Raw genomic sequence first — 7,390 nt, forward strand, 5'->3', positions numbered from 1 at the left:
AAATACAATTTAATAAAGCATATGATAAAACAACATAAATACAATTTAATAAAGCATAGGTTAAAACAACATAAATACAATTTAATAAAGCATAGGATAAAACAACATAAATACAATTTAATAAAGCATAGGATAAAACAACATAAATAAAATTTAATAAAGCATAGGATAAAACAACATAAATACAATTAAATAAAGCATAGGATAAAACAACATAAATACAATTTAATAAAGCATAGGATAAAACAACATAAATACAATTTAATAAAGCATAGGATAAAACATCATAAATACAATTTAATAAAGCAAAGGATAAAACAACATAAATAAAATTTAATAAAGCATAGGTTAAAATAACATAAATACAATTTAATAAAGCATAGGACAAAACAACATAAAAACAATTTAATAAAGCATAGTTTAAAACAACATAAATACAATTTAATAAAGCATAGGATAAAACCACAGAATTACAATTTAATAAAGCATAGGATAAAACAACATAAATACAATTTAATAAAGCATAGGATAAAACAACATAAATACAATTGAATAAAGCATAGGATAAAACAACATAAATACAATTTAATAAAGCATAGGATAAAACAACATAAATACAATTTAATAAAGCATAGGATAAAACAACATAAATACAATTTAATAAAGCATAGGATAAAACAACATAAATAAAATTTAATAAAGCATAGGTTAAAATAACATAAATACAATTTAATAAAGCATAGGACAAAACAACATAAATACAATTTAATAAAGCATAGGATAAAACAACATAAATACAATTTATTAAAGCATAGGATAAAACAACATAAATACAAGTTAATAAAGCATAGGATAAAACAACATAAATACAATTTAATAAAGCATAGGATAAAACAACATAAATACAATTTAATAAAGCATAGGTTAAAACAACATAAATACAATTTAATAAAGCACAGGATAAAACAACATAAATACAATTTAATAAAGCATAGGTTAAAACAACATAAATACAATTTAATAAAGCATAGGATAAAACAACATAAATACAATTTAATAAAGCATAGGTTAAAACAACATAAATACAATTTAATAAAGCATAGGATAAAACAACATAAATACAATTTAATAAAGCATAGGATAAAACAACATAAATACAATTTAATAAAGCAAAGGATAAAACAACATGAATAAAATTTAATAAAGCATAGGTTAAAATAACATAAATACAATTTAATAAAGCATAGGACAAAACAACATAAAAACAATTTAATAAAGCATAGTTTAAAACAACATAAATACAATTTAATAAAGCATAGGATAAAACCACAGAATTACAATTTAATAAAGCATAGGATAAAACAACATAAATACAATTTAATAAAGCATAGGATAAAACAACATAAATACAATTTAATAAAGCATAGGATAAAACAACATAAATACAATTTAATAAAGCATAGGATAAAACAACATAAATACAATTTAATAATGCATAGGATAAAACAACATAAATACAATTTAATAAAGCATAAGATAAAACAACATAAATAAAATTTAATAAAGCATAGGTTAAAATAACATAAATACAATTTAATAAAGCATAGGACAAAACAACATAAAAACAATTTAATAAAGCATAGTTTAAAACAACATAAATACAATTTAATAAAGCATAGGATAAAACCACAGAATTACAATTTAATAAAGCATAGGATAAAACAACATAAATACAATTTAATAAAGTATAGGACAAAACAACATAAATACAATTTAATAAAGCATAGGATAAAACAACATAAATACAATTTAATGAAACATAGGATAAACAACATAAATACAATTTAATAAAGCATAGGATAAACAACATAAATACAATTTAATAAAGCATAGGCTAAAACTACATAAATACAATTTAATAAAGCTTAGGATAAAACAAATTAAATACAATATAATAAAGCATAGGATAAAACAACATAAATTCAATTTAATAAAGCATAGGATAAAACAACATAAATACAATTTAATAAAGCATAAGATAAAACAACATGAATACAATTTAATAAAGCATAGGTTAAAACAACATAAATACAATTTAATAAAGCATAGGATAAAACAACATAAATACAATTTAATAAAGCATAGGTTAAAACAACATAAATACAATTTAATAAAGCACAGGATAAAACAACATAAATACAATTTAATAAAGCATAAGACAAAAAATATAAATACAATTTAATAAAGCAAATGTTAAAGTAACATAAATACAATTTAATAAAGCATAGGTTAAAACAACATAAATGCAATTTAATAAAGCATAGGATAAAACAACATAAATACAATTTAATAAAGCTTAGGATAAAACAACATAAATACAATTTAATAAAGCATAGGATAAAACAACATAAATACAATTTAATAAAGCATAGGATAAAACAACATAAATGCAATTTAATAAAGCATAGGTTAAAACAACATAAATACAATTTAATAAAGCACAGGATAAAACAACATAAATACAATTTAGTAAAGCATAGGTCAAAATAACATAAATACAATTTAATAAAGCATAGGATAAAACAACATAAATACAATTTAATAAAGCATAGGTTAAAACAACATAAATACAATTTAATAAAGCATAGGATAAAACAACATAAATACAATTTAATAAAGCATAGGATAAAACAACATAAATAAAATTTAATAAAGCATAGGATAAAACAACATAAATAAAAATTTAATAAAGCATAGGATAAAACAACATAAATACAATTTAATAAAGCATAGGATAAAACAACATAAATACAATTTAATAAAGCATAGCATAAAACAACATAAATACAATTTAATAAAGCATAGGATAAAACAACATAAATAAAATTTAATAAAGCATAGGTTAAAACAACATAAATACAATTTAATAAAGCATATAATAAAACCACAGAAATACAATTTAATAAAGCATAGGCTAAAACTACATAAATACAATTTAATAAAGCATAGGATAAAACAAATTAAATACAATATAATAAAGCATAGGATAAAACAACATAAATTCAATTTAATAAAGCATAGTATAAAACAACATAAATACAATTTAATAAAGCATAGGATAAAACAACATAAATTCAATTTAATAAAGCATAGGATAAAACAACATAAATACAATTTAATAAAGCATAGGATAAAACAACATAAATTCAATTTAATAAAGCATAGGATAAAACAACATAAATACAATTTAATAAAGCACAGGATAAAACAAAATAAATAAAATTTAATAAAGCATAGGATAAAACAACATAAATAAAATTTAATAAAACATAGGATAAAACAACATAAATACAATTTAATAAAGCATAGGATAAAACAACATAAATAAAATTTAATAAAGCATAGGATAAAACAACATAAATACAATTTAATAAAGCATAGGATAAAACAACATAAATACAATTTAATAAAGCATAGGATAAAACAACATAAATAAAATTTAATAAAGCATAGGATAAAACAACATAAATACAATTTAATAAAGCATATGATAAAACAACATAAATACAATTTAATAAAGCATAGGTTAAAACAACATAAATACAATTTAATAAAGCATAGGATAAAACAACATAAATACAATTTAATAAAGCATAGGATAAAACAACATAAATAAAATTTAATAAAGCATAGGATAAAACAACATAAATACAATTAAATAAAGCATAGGATAAAACAACATAAATACAATTTAATAAAGCATAGGATAAAACAACATAAGTACAATTTAATAAAGCATAGGATAAAACAACATAAATACAATTTAATAAAGCAAAGGATAAAACAACATAAATAAAATTTAATAAAGCATAGGTTAAAATAACATAAATACAATTTAATAAAGCATAGGACAAAACAACATAAAAACAATTTAATAAAGCATAGTTTAAAACAACATAAATACAATTTAATAAAGCATAGGATAAAACCACAGAATTACAATTTAATAAAGCATAGGATAAAACAACATAAATACAATTTAATAAAGCATAGGATAAAACAACATAAATACAATTTAATAAAGCATAGGATAAAACAACATAAATACAATTTAATAAAGCATAGGATAAAACAACATAAATACAATTTAATAAAGCATAGGATAAAACAACATAAATACAATTTAATAAAGCATAGGATAAAACAACATAAATAAAATTTAATAAAGCATAGGTTAAAATAACATAAATACAATTTAATAAAGCATAGGACAAAACAACATAAATACAATTTAATAAAGCATAGGATAAAACAACATAAATACAATTTATTAAAGCATAGGATAAAACAACATAAATACAATTTAATAAAGCATAGGATAAAACAACATGAATACAATTTAATAAAGCATAGGATAAAACAACATAAATACAATTTAATAAAGCATAGGTTAAAACAACATAAATACAATTTAATAAAGCACAGGATAAAACAACATAAATACAATTTAATAAAGCATAGGTTAAAACAACATAAATACAATTTAATAAAGCATAGGATAAAACAACATAAATACAATTTAATAAAGCATAGGTTAAAACAACATAAATACAATTTAATAAAGCATAGGATAAAACAACATAAATACAATTTAATAAAGCATAGGATAAAACAACATAAATACAATTTAATAAAGCATAGGATAAAACAACATAAATACAATTTAATAAAGCATAGGATAAAACAACATAAATACAATTTAATAAAGCATAGGATAAAACAACATAAATACAATTTAATAATGCATAGGATAAAACAACATAAATACAATTTAATAAAGCATAAGATAAAACAACATAAATAAAATTTAATAAAGCATAGGTCAAAATAACATAAATACAATTTAATAAAGCATAGGATAAAACAACATAAATACAATTTAATAAAGCATAGGTTAAAACAACATAAATACAATTTAATAAAGCACAGGATAAAACAACATAAATACAATTTAGTAAAGCATAGGTCAAAATAACATAAATACAATTTAATAAAGCATAGGATAAAACAACATAAATACAATTTAATAAAGCATAGGTTAAAACAACATAAATACAATTTAATAAAGCATAGGATAAAACAACATAAATACAATTTAATAAAGCATAGGATAAAACAACATAAATAAAATTTAATAAAGCATAGGATAAAACAACATAAATAAAAATTTAATAAAGCATAGGATAAAACAACATAAATACAATTTAATAAAGCATAGGATAAAACAACATAAAAACAATTTAATAAAGCATAGCATAAAACAACATAAATACAATTTAATAAAGCATAGGATAAAACAACATAAATAAAATTTAATAAAGCATAGGTTAAAACAACATAAATACAATTTAATAAAGCATATAATAAAACCACAGAAATACAATTTAATAAAGCATAGGATAAAACAACATAAATACAATTTAATAAAGCATAGGACAAAACACCATAAATACAATTTAATAAAGCAGAGGATAAAACAACATAAATACAATTTAATGAAACAGGATAAACAACATAAATACAATTTAATAAAGCATAGGATAAAACAACATAAATACAATTTAATAAAGCATAAGTTAAAACAACATAACTACAATTTAATAAAGCATAGGATAAAACAACATAAATTCAATTTAATAAAGCATAGGATAAAACAACATAAATACAATTTAATAAAGCACAGGATAAAACAAAATAAATAAAATTTAATAAAGCATAGGATAAAACAACATAAATAAAATTTAATAAAACATAGGATAAAACAACATAAATACAATTTAATAAAGCATAGGATAAAACAACATAAATAAAATTTAATAAAGCATAGGATAAAACAACATAAATACAATTTAATAAAGCATATGATAAAACAACATAAATACAATTTAATAAAGCATAGGTTAAAACAACATAAATACAATTTAATAAAGCATAGGATAAAACAACATAAATACAATTTAATAAAGCATAGGATAAAACAACATAAATAAAATTTAATAAAGCATAGGATAAAACAACATAAATACAATTAAATAAAGCATAGGATAAAACAACATAAATACAATTTAATAAAGCATAGGATAAAACAACATAAATACAATTTAATAAAGCATAGGATAAAACATCATAAATACAATTTAATAAAGCAAAGGATAAAACAACATAAATAAAATTTAATAAAGCATAGGTTAAAATAACATAAATACAGTTTAATAAAGCAATGGACAAAACAACATAAAAACAATTTAATAAAGCATAGTTTAAAACAACATAAATACAATTTAATAAAGCATAGGATAAAACCACAGAATTACAATTTAATAAAGCATAGGATAAAACAACATAAATACAATTTAATAAAGCATAGGATAAAACAACATAAATACAATTTAATGAAACATAGGATAAACAACATAAATACAATTTAATAAAGCATAGGATAAACAACATAAATACAATTTAATAAAGCATAGGCTAAAACTACATAAATACAATTTAATAAAGCTTAGGATAAAACAAATTAAATACAATATAATAAAGCATAGGATAAAACAACATAAATTCAATTTAATAAAGCATAGGATAAAACAACATAAATACAATTTAATAAAGCATAAGATAAAACAACATGAATACAATTTAATAAAGCATAGGTTAAAACAACATAAATACAATTTAATAAAGCATAGGATAAAACAACATAAATACAATTTAATAAAGCATAGGTTAAAACAACATAAATACAATTTAATAAAGCACAGGATAAAACAACATAAATACAATTTAATAAAGCATAAGACAAAAAATATGAATACAATTTAATAAAGCATATGTTAAAGTAACATAAATACAATTTAATAAAGCATAGGTTAAAACAACATAAATGCAATTTAATAAAGCATTGGATAAAACAACATAAATACAATTTAATAAAGCTTAGGATAAAACAACATAAATACAATTTAATAAAGCATATAATAAAACAACATAAATACAATTTAATAAAGCATAGGATAAAACAACATAAATACAATTAAATAAAGCATAGGATAAAACAACATAAATACAATTTAATAAAGCATAGGATAAAACAACATAAATACAATTTAATAAAGCATAGGATAAAACATCATAAATACAATTTAATAAAGCAAAGGATAAAACAACATAAATAAAATTTAATAAAGCATAGGTTAAAATAACATAAATACAATTTAATAAAGCATAGGACAAAACAACATAAAAACAATTTAATAAAGCATAGTTTAAAACAACATAAATACAATTTAATAAAGCATAGGATAAAACCACAGAATTACAATTTAATAAA

The sequence above is a fragment of the Phyllobates terribilis genome, unplaced genomic scaffold (genome assembly GCF_046119375.1).
Source record: "Phyllobates terribilis strain yellow unplaced genomic scaffold, ASM4611937v1 Scaffold_20__1_contigs__length_20440879, whole genome shotgun sequence".
In the NCBI taxonomy this organism is placed as follows: domain Eukaryota; kingdom Metazoa; phylum Chordata; class Amphibia; order Anura; family Dendrobatidae; genus Phyllobates; species Phyllobates terribilis.